The following is an 11,464-nucleotide window of genomic DNA, read 5'->3' as shown; positions in this document are numbered from 1 at the left end:
TATTACGTGTATGGATGATTTGAACTGGGACTTAGGGGGTTATTCAGAGTTGGTCACAGTTTATGCTAAAAAAGCTAAAACTGCGACCACTTAAATCACATGCTGGGTGCCGCAACAGCACAAGGCAAGGCTGCCCAGCATGTGTGGCGCCGCCCAGCGTTTATATTGCAATTCAATTGTGATCACATTGCAAAAACCTCAAATAGAGGTTGACACCTGCCTACGCTTCCTGGTGTCTTAGGCAGGTGCACCACTATGTTTCTGAATGAAAGAAACTCAGGTTACTTCATCTGCCAGCCCCAAAAACGGCCATGACACACCGGCTCCCCTCCCCCCAACAATGCGTCGCTCATCACCTCGGGGGTTCTGGACCGGGTTTTGAATCGGCTCAGATAGAGAAAATTCGGGTGGATATGGATTATCTCTAATTTATATATGTACCTACTGCTTAGAAATTTTGTCCAATCTATCCCTCCACTTCAGACACTTAAGTCTGACACCGATGCCATAGCATCCCTGCTGTCCATTGTCTCTTTCCTTCCTTATAAAACAAGATACTTATTCTGGGTCTACACTCTGACCTTGCTAAAATGTGGAAAAACGTTGATTAGTCCCTATGGTGTCTACACTCCAGCCAATTGCAACAGGTTGACATTTGTACTGTACATATAGCTTATAAATCACAAGGTCAACTTCGCCATATTGTGCCAGAAGAGTCTGGTCCTTGCCCTAAATCATACCTCCTTCGTCTGTAGGCTGTAAGGAGGGATATTAGGGGGCGTGGTTTGGTGACAAGGGTGTGTAGCCTCACGGGAATGGCGAACCCGCGACCCATGCCCCTGTTTTCCATCATGCTGGGGCTTTCCATGTGCTCCAGGAGCTGCTGGACAGCCTGCACGTTCTCTCCATACTGCTCTGTCCATCATCCATTCTCCCCTCAACTTCCACCTGGCCGTGGGACACCGCGGCTCGTAGGTGGGAGAGTGCCATAAAGACAGGACTGCCCCGCTGAAATCGGTACATTTCGGAGGTATACTAAATGCCTCGCGCACAGCACCCTATTCTTGCATAATTTCTGACAATGCCCTAAAATACACCTGATCTTGCTGCATTATTGTGTTCCAACTTCACCTCCTGGTGCATACGTACCACTCAAAAACACCTCCTGCCTGTACTCACTTTCATAGTGACAACAGAGTAAAAAGTCAGGTCACAGTACCCTGTTTGTACATTATATACCTGGAGAGACAAGCTAATTTGCCTGACACTGAATCAGATGTTACACATTTCTATAGGAAATAAGGGGCTTATATTGAGACCCTGGGCCCCTCTTCTTAGGAACAATTACTGAAATTTTTGAGCCACCTAATTGCTATCTTTATCGTTAGTTGTCTGTTATGCCCTGGCAGTGCGGTGTCTGATGTTTTCTATTGGGTACCTGTCCATAAGGGTGGTCTTCAATATGCCAAATGTCGGGATCCCGGGGCACAGTATACCGGCGCCGGAATCCCGACACCCGGCATACCGACAGATATTCTCTCTCGTGGGGGTCCACGACCCCCCTGGAGGGAGAATAAAATAGCGTGGCGCGCGTAGCACTGCGAGCCCGCAAGGGGCTCCTTTGCGCTCATCACGCTGTCGGTATGCCGGCGGTCGGGCTCCCGGCGCCGGTATGCGGGTCGCCTGGAGCCCGGCCGCCGGCATACCATACTACACCCGTCCATAATTACATTATGTAATTTGAATACTCTTCTTGTGAAATTGGTACTGACAGATCTCCCTCTCCCCTTCCCCTTCCCCCTCCCTCACTTACCTTCTGTGTTGTCATCGTCATCCACTTTTCCCCCCACCCCACCACCTCTGTGATATCCTGTTCTGGTGATCCAATGCTGCATCCTCAAACACAGCACTCAGATCTCGCAGATACATGCAGGAGGCGTCTATTTCCTACAGAAGCCTCCGGCTGCATTTGCATCTATTTTGTACAAAATTGCACAGCTGCTTCCATGGAATCAGAAGCAGACCCTTTGTGCAGAGAGCCACAAGGTCCATTAATGAGCCAGCTGCCCCTTTAATCATTGCATCAAGGAAGGAAGCTCTATATAAACTGTTTCCTGGACACCAGCAATTACCAGTTTATTGGACTAGTTTTCTTGAAATATTACTTACATAGTTACATAGTTGTTGAGGTTGAAAAAAGACAAATGTCCATCGAGTTCAACCTATTGTACATTACATTATTTAATTTAATTATTTTTTCTTTAAATATTAATTAAATGCTGTATCCCTGGATATTTTTTTCAGCTAGGAATTTATCTAATCCATTTTTAAACTTATTGATTGTGTCCACCATTACTACCTTCTCTGGAAGAGAATTCCAAATTCTTACTGCTCTTACTGTGAAGAATTCTTTTCTCCGTTGGGTATGGAATTTTTTCTCCTCTAACCTCAGTGGGTGTCCTCGTGTCCTATGTAGTGTCTTTTTAGTAAACAAATCGTTTGATAGATCCTTGTATTGTCCCTTAATGTATTTATAAATATTAATGATGTCCCCTCTCAGTCGCCTCTTTTCCAGTGTGAACATATCAAGCCTTTTAAGGCTTTCCTCATAGTCCAATGCCTCTAACCCCTTAACCAGTTTGGTGGCTCGCCTCTGAACCCTTTCGAGTTCCAAGATATCTTTTTTTATAGTATGGTGCTAAAAACTGTACACAATGTTCCAGGTGTGGTCGCACCAATGATTTATACAGTGGCAGGATTACACTCTCATCCCTTGACTCCATACCCCGTTTTATGCATGATAACACCTTATTAGCCTTTGCTTCTGCATTTTGACATTGCAAACTGCTACCAAGTTTATTATCGATGAGCACACCCAGATCCTTTTCAGCTACCGATATCCCTACATTTTCCCCATTTAGTTTATAGGCTGCCTGATTGTTCTTAGTCCCAAGGTGCATAACTTTACATTTGTCTATATTGAACCTCATTCCCCATTTGTCTGCCCAGGCCTCCAGTCCAGTTAAGTCATTCTGTAGAGACTCAACATCCTTGTCTGAATTAATTATTCTACATAATTTAGTGTCATCTGCGAAAATTGACACTGTGCTTTCCAGTCCCTCACCTAGGTCATTAATGAATATATTAAACAGCAATAACCCGAGTACTGAGCCCTGCGGTATTCCACTGAGTACTGAAGCCCATTCAGAGTACATCCCATTAACCCCCACTCACTGTTCCCTATTAAACAGCCAGTTACTCACCCAAGTACAGATAGTATTTCCCACCTCAAGCGCTCTTAGTTTGAGGATTAGTCTCCTGTGTGGAACTTTGTCAAAAGCCTTAGAGAAGTCTAAAAGATCACATCAACTGCTTGACCCTGATCAATATTATCACTCCCTTTCTCGTAGAAGCTTATTAAGTTAGTTTGACATGACCTGTCCTTCACAAATCCATGTTGATTCCTAGTAATAACCTTGGAGGTATCCAAGTACTCTAGAATGCTATCCCTTAATATACCTTCTAGCATTTTTCCCACTATAGATGTCAAGCTAACCGGTCTATAGTTCCCGGGGAGCGTTTTAATACCCTTTTTAAATATTGGGACTACCTCTGCTATACGCCAGTCCTTTGGTATCATTCCTGATCTAATTGACTCGATGAAGATCAAATATAGAGGTTTGGCTATCTCTACGTTGAGTTCCATAAGAACCCTGGGGTGGAGTCCATCCGGCCGAGGAGATTTATTTATCTTAATTTTACTCAGTCTCTCCCGGATTACTCCCTCGTTTAAGCAAGTACCAAGCAGTGGGTCATTATTATTATTTATGTTATGCTCTATTCTTGTCAACTTGTCCTCTTTCGTGAATACTGATGAAAAGAATTTATTAAATAAATCTGCTTTTTCCCTATCATCATTAATCAAGACATCCAGCTTACCCTTTAAGGGCCCAATATTCTCCCTTTTCAACCTTTTACCATTTATATACTTAAAGAACTTTTTCGGATTTGTTTTACTCTCCTTTGGAATTTGTATTTCGTTTTCTATTTTAGCTGCTCTAATCGCTTTTTTGCATTTATTTATACATTCCTTGTAGAACTGGAATGATTCCACCTTTCCATCAGACTTAAATGCTTTGAACGCACGCTTCTTTTTATCCATTTGTTCCTTGACCTTTTTATTAAGCCACATCAGTTTGGATTTCCTACTTCTGTTTTTGTTGACTTTGGGAATAAATAAATTAGTGTACTTATTGAGCGCAGTTGTAAGTATTCTTACCATGAAATACAATTTCCCAATTAATCTCCTTCATCGCTTGTTTCAGCAATGTGAAATTTGCTTTCCTAAAGTTAAAAATCTTGGTTAAACCCTTGTATTGTTGTTTTTGAAAGCTGATATCGAATGTGATCATATTGTGATTGCTATATAGTATTTCCTAGGGTCTCCCCTACTTTAGTATTTGTTATAATTTCCTCATTACTTGTTAGTACTAGGTCCAGTATAGCCCCTTGCTTAGTTGGCTCCTCAATTACCTGTGACAAGTAATGACCTTTTAGCATGTTTAAGAACCTGTTACCCCTAGATGTATTTACTGTTTCGGTGTTCCAGTTTATGTCCGGGTAATTGAAGTCCCCAACAATAACGACGTCCCCCATACCTGCAGCTTTTTCGATTTGCTGCAAGAATAGTAACATCTGGCGGTTTATAACATGTCCGTATTAAAAGTTTTTTTGTATCTTTACCCCCACACGAAATCTCAACCCATAATGACTCTACGTTATCTCCAGTCCCCTCGTAACTGACCTCCTTTAAATATGGTTTTAAGAATGGTTTAACATAGAGACAAACACCCCCTCCCTTTTTATTAATCCTATCTCTCCTGAAGAGAGTGTATCCCTCGATGTTTGCCGTCCAGTCGTTAGAATCGTCCCACCATGTCTCAGTAATGCCTATTATGTCATAATGGTCATTATGTGCAATTGCCTCTAATTCCCCCATTTTATTTGTTAGGCTTCTCGCATTTGCAATCAGACACTTAAGTTTATTAATTCCCTGATCCGCAAGTTCTGGTGTACATGACATTTCCTTAGGAACCATGGTATCCCTTAAATTACCACTGCTGACTCTTTCAGTCCTTCCCCCCTCTCCACCCCATTATACTTTATACATCCCACTATTCTTTGCTCTCTAGTTGTCCCACTAATTCTTTCTAATCCCTTCCCCCAGGCACCTAGTTTAAAATCTCCTCCAACCTTCTAACCATCCTTCCCCCCCAGCACCGCTGCCCCCTCCTCATTCAGGTGCAATCCATCGCATCCAAAAAGATGGCGCCTGACTGAGAAGTCTGCCCAGTGTTCTAAGAACACAAACCCCTCCCTCCTACACCAGTCTCTACGCCACACATTTACCTCCCTGATCTCTCTCTGCCTTCCTGGACTAGCGCATGGCACAGGTAATATTTCAGAGAATATTACCTTAGATGTCCTTGCCTTTAATTTTTGTCCTAGGTCCCTATAATCTCTCTTAAGGACATCACAGCTTCCACTAACTTTGTCGTTGGTGCCAACGTGCACCAAGACCGCCGGGTCGTTCCCAGACCCTCCCAACAATCTTTCTACCCGGTCCGCAATGTGCCGTACCCGAGCACCCGGGAGACAACAGACTGTACGGCGATCGCATTCCCGGTAGCAGATTGCCCTATCTGTTCTCCTGATAATAGAATCCCCTACCACCGTAATTTGACTAGGTACCTCACTATCTTTTTTTCCCTTTGTCCTGGAGGGACCGCTCCTCTGGTTGCTAGAGGGAGCGGTATCCTCCAGTGCCGTCATTTCCTCACTGCAATCCCCAGAATCTTCGTCCAGTCGGGCAAATTTATTGGGGTTTGGCAGGTCGGAGATGTCCTGTCTCCCTCTCCCCCTCCTCTTCTTCCTTCTAACCGTGACCCAGCTTGCTACCTGATTGTCCTCGTCCTCCTCTATCGGTGGCCCCCCTGCAACTCCTCCACCGTTCTATCTGAGCTCAGTTCGAGATTGTGAATACTCCTCAGTCTCGTAATGGTTTGCTCTAGATCAGTTACCTGAGCTTCCAGGGCAACCATTCACATACACCTCGCGCAGATGTATTCGCACTGGGCCGGTTGCTCCAGTTGCGCATACATCATACACGACATGCACTGAGTGAGATTCCCAACCACAGACTCCCCCATTATGTCTAAAAAGAAACTCTAACTCCCTGTACCTTTATAAAAACAATACAAATAATACAGACAATACCGACTATGTATTATAATACAACTTAGTTTGTATGAGTGTATCAATGGTAAACAGTCAAAAGAATAATAATAATAGTAACACAAAAAAAAAAAAAAATTTAGTGTTTAAGTTTAGATTGTTTTCTGTGTATTGACCTTGATGTCTATAACTAGCTTTTCATCTCTTTGGCTCTGGACAACTACCCAACTAGCTTTAATTTCCATGGGTATTTTTTTGGACATATTAATCCTGTTCTACAATTGTGGGTATTATCAAAGGTACAGGACCTTATATTTCTCTTGTGTAATAGTTACACTGCTGTTACAAGCCACTAATGGCACATCTGTGCTTTTTCACTCCAGCAACTGGAGTCCTGCATGTATCCCTGTGTTCAGCCTCAACTGCTGTATAATTAGTAGTTTGCCTCTGTGTGTCTAGCTGTCCAGCTGCATTGTATCACCAGCTAAAACAAACCAAAGCTCCATGGGTCGTTCGTTTCTGGATGGACCTAGCGCAAAATCCAGCCCAGATTCTAGCGGGCCGGATCCAGGATTTGACCCAGCAGCTGCGGGACCTTAGCCTTCGTGTGGACACCCAGGAGGAAAGTCGTAGGACCCAGACTCTCTCATCACCTGCTCTGAAGGAACCTAAACTAAACCTCCCAGATAGGTTTTCTGGGAACTGTAAACAGTTTGTGAACTTCCGGGAAAGTTGTAAACTATATTTCAAGCTCAGGTCTTACTCTTCAGGTTCTGAAGCCAAGCGAGTTAGAATCATAATTTCTATGTTGCAAGGTGACCCACAAACTTGGGTCATTGGTCTTTCAGCAGATCACCCCAGTCTGCATTCCATGGATTCCTTCTTTAAAGCCCTGGGAATACTCTATGATGACCCAGATTGGGCAGCATCTGTGGAAGCTCATCTTCGTTCCCTTAAGCAAGGGAGAAATTTTGCTGTGGTATATTGTACTGAATTTCACCTATGGGCCAATGACTGTGGTTGGAATGACCTGGCACTTTTGAGTCAATTCCGGTTGGGACTAATAGAGCAAATTAATGATTTTCTCATTCAATATCCTTCCCTGGCCTCTTTGGATGCACTTATGTGGTTAGCCATCTAAAGTAGATAGGCGGAGCGAGAACGGAGGCTGGAAAAAGAGGTTCCCACTCCTTCATCTCATTGGACGGTGCCAGAGATCGCGGGAGATACTGAGGCCCCCATGCAAATCGGGGCATTCCGCTTGACACCTCAAGAGAAGGCTAGGTGTCGCAGTCTGGGATTATGTTTTTATTGCGGGACCAAGGGGCATCTGGTGAACACTTGTCCGCAGAAGTCGGAAAACTAGTAGACCTGAGAAATTCAGGGAGAGTTTTCTCGGGTCTCTGTTCCATATCCCTGAATAATTCTTTATTGTTACCTATTAAGATAACTACCCCTTCTGGTTCAATTAAAGTAACTGCTTTTGTAGACTCTGGTGCTGCTGGAAATTTTATGGACTTGGAATCTGCTCTTGTCCGAGGAATTCCTATGGAGACTATTTGTCCACCAATTTCTGTCTGTGGTTTAGATGGCAGTTCTCTTCAAAATGGGTGGGTGAGCAACTGGACTCCAGCTCTCTAGTTTTTTGTTGGAATGTTTCATTGTGAAGAATTGTATTTTTTCTTAGTACATTGTCCACTCACTCCAATTGTTCTGGGTTTGTCCTGGCTAAAGACTCATAACCCAGTGATCAACTGGAGTACTGGAGATCTTGTTTCTTGGGGCACGGAATGTGCTGCCAAATGTTTGACCATGCCGGCCCGTTCGGCACTTTCAGTCCCTGAAGGGTTGCCAGCCCGATATATGTCTTTCATGGATGTCTTCTCCAAGCAGCAAGCTGAATCTTTGCCTCCTCACCATCCTTATGATTGTGCAATCAATCTTATACATGAAGCTAGACTCCCTAAAGGCCACCTTTATGCTCTGTCTTTGCCCAAGACAAAAGCTATGGAGGAATATATCCGGAAGAGTTTAGAAAAAAGGCTTTAACAGGCCTTCTAAATCACCGGTGGGAGCCGGGTTTTTCGTCGTTGGAAAAAAGGACGGCTCATTACGGCCATGCATAAACTACAGGGGACTGAATAAAATAACAATAAAAAATTCATACCCATTGCCTCTGACCTCCGTCTTATTCGATCAGCTCAGAAATGCTACAGTTTTCTCCAAGATTGTATGCTATTCGCAAATCAATCTTATTCGGATCTGGCATGGGGATGAGTGGAAAACCACATTTAATACCCACTCAGGACATTATGAGTACTTAGTAATGCCTTTTGAACTCTCCAACGTCCCTGCCATCTTCCAGGATCTCATAAATGACGTTCTTCGGGAATTCCTAGGACGATTTGTGGTCGTCTGTTTAGATTATATTTTGATTCACTCTGCCTCACTCAAAGAACACAGAGCTCATGTTAAAGCGATCCTCACCAAGCTCAGGGAAAATCATCTTTATGCAAAACTGGAAAAGTGTGAATTTCAGGTTGAGAAGGTGGCCTTCCTAGAATACATCATCACCTCCAAAGGTTTTTCTATGAATCCTAAGAAACTTCAGGCAATTGTGGAATGGGTTTGTTCCTCTAATCTAAAAGGTACTCAACGTTTCCTTGGTTTTGCAAATTATTACAGAAGATTTATCGATTCATTTTCTTCAATAGTAGCCCCAATTGTGAGTTTAACCAAGAAAGGTGCGGATCCTGCCCATTGGTCACCACAGGCGGTAAAAGCATTTGAGGACCTTAAAAGAGCATTCATCTCTTCTCCTGTTCTCCGGCATCCCAATCCAAATCTGCCCTTCATTGTAGAAGTGGGTGTTGGAGGTATTCTTTCACAAGAGGATCCAGTCAGTCATAAACTCCACCCCTGTGCCTTTTTCTCTCAGAAATTTTCTCCTGCTGAATTCAACTATAATGTAGGAAATCGAGAGCTCTTAGCAGTCAAATGTGCTCTGGAGAAATGGAGGCACTGGCTAGAGGGGGCAGAGCATACGGTAACCGTATTCACCGACCACAAAAATTTAGTCTATCTTGAATCAGCTAAAAGATTGAACTCTCAGCAAGCCAGGTGGGTGCTGTTCTTTGCTAAGTTCAATTTTGTAATTACCTATAGGCCATGCTCCAAAAATTTGAAAGCTGACGTTTTATCCGAGTTTTTTGTCTTGCCATGAAGTCTCTAAGTTTCCGGAGCCTATTCTTACCCCAGGATGCATTCTTGCCAGTCTCATCATGAATCTTGCCTCACAAGTCCAGTCAGCATAGATGAAGGCCCCATCTTAGACCCCTTTAGGACTTCTGTTCATTCCAGAGAAACTCAGGTCTTGCGTGTTATTTGAGTTTCATTTCAACAAGACCTCAGGACATTCAGGGGTTACTAAGACTTTACACCTTCTCTCTGACTCAGTATGGTGGCCAACTATCAAGACAGACGTTCAGGAGTTTGTTAGGGCGTGTCATGTCTGTGCCAAAAACAAGTCTCATTGTGTTCTTCCTTCTGGACAATTATTTCCTCTGTCTGTACCCTCCAAGCCATGGACCCATTTAGCTATGGATTTTATTGTGGACCTACCAAGATCTTCCAAATGCTCGGTCATCTGGGTAGTAGTTGACCGTTTCAGTAAAATGGCTCATTCCATTCTCCTGTCTAAACTGCCTAATGCTAAGGATCTTGCTTCGTTGTTCATTCAACACATATTTCGTATTCATGGATTACCGCAAAACATCGTCTCGGATAGAGGCTCTCAATTTGTAGCCCGTCTGTTTGTGCGGAATTGGGGATCAATATCAGTCTTTCGTCAGGGTATCATCCACAATCCAATGGGCAGACAGAGCGGGTTAATCAATCGTTGGAGCAGTATCTATGGTGTTACATCTCTAAATGTCAGGATGATTGGGTTGACCACCTACCCTTTGCAGAATAATAATTCTGAACATTCTTCAACTTTCATGTCCCCTTTCTTTTGTGTATCCGGTTTTCATCCTAAATTTAATACTTTCACTCCATCACAACAGTCTAGTTCTTCTTTTCCTCCTGTGTGTCGCCTCAGGAGTATTTGGAGAGAAGTGCATCAAGCCTTGGAGGATGCTGCAGCCCGGTCTAAGAGATTTGCTGACAGATTTCAGAAACCTGTTTATCATTATATCACCCTGTGCATTGTTGCACCTACATACAATTTGTTTATTGTCTCTTGAGTATTGATAACCCTTATCAAGGTTGTGTCCAGTGGACGTCTCACTGTACTGCATTTACTCTTGCCCAGTCTCCAATAGTCTCCTTGTCCTTACTTAAGACCTGGGGGCATATGAGTACGGGGTGGACCTAAATCACCCTGGAAAGGTGGCTGCTAAAGGTGAAGCCTAGCATCGCAGGAGGCTAAAGGACTGCTGGGCAAGGGGTAATTGCATGAGCGTCACCTAGTACCACCTGGTAACCCAGATACCTGAGTAGTCTACGTAACAACTGCTGAAGCTGCATTATATGATCTTGAGGATTTTCAGGAAAGAACTTTTATGCAAACTAATGTGTATTTTCCTGCTAATGGATTCACAGGAAAATATCACCAGAGTCTTACTCTAATGATGGGGGCTTACCTCCAAATCACAAGGGGTCTGGGACTCAAGGTCGACACCACTTAGGTCGACACTTGAAATAGGTCAACATGGACAAAAGTGGTGTCGATCTGGAGTCCGGATACCATGACAAGACCATAGTAAGCCCAATGTCAATCTGTTAAACTTCAGTTGGGGCCACCCAAGTGGTTGAGTCCACAGAATCAATCCACATAATATCTGCTCCCTTCACTGACCGCCTGTAGAATGAATATTTAAAGATTAGATTATGTACATTCAAAGATCTAATAAACAGTGTTTCAGATACTTGAGGCAGCTTCTGAGTTCCTATATTCCCACTCACTCACTATATTCTGCAGGTGAATTACAACTAGTAGTACCTATAAACTGTCTAATTAATTTGGTGCCCAAGCTTAGAGCTTTTTTGCATCCAATTCCTTGAACTATGGGGGTCATTCCGACCCGTTCGCACGCTGCTGGTTGTCGCAGCAGTGCAAACGGGTCAGTTCTGCGCATGTGCGCTGGCTACAGGAATAACGACGAAAGTGATCGCTGCCGCGATTGCAAGAAGAGTGACAGGCGGAAGGCGTTCCGGGGTGTCAATTGAC

Source organism: Pseudophryne corroboree, chromosome 1, assembly GCF_028390025.1.
Source record: "Pseudophryne corroboree isolate aPseCor3 chromosome 1, aPseCor3.hap2, whole genome shotgun sequence".
Taxonomy (NCBI): Eukaryota; Metazoa; Chordata; class Amphibia; order Anura; family Myobatrachidae; genus Pseudophryne; species Pseudophryne corroboree.
Note: the sequence above shows the minus strand (reverse complement) of the source record.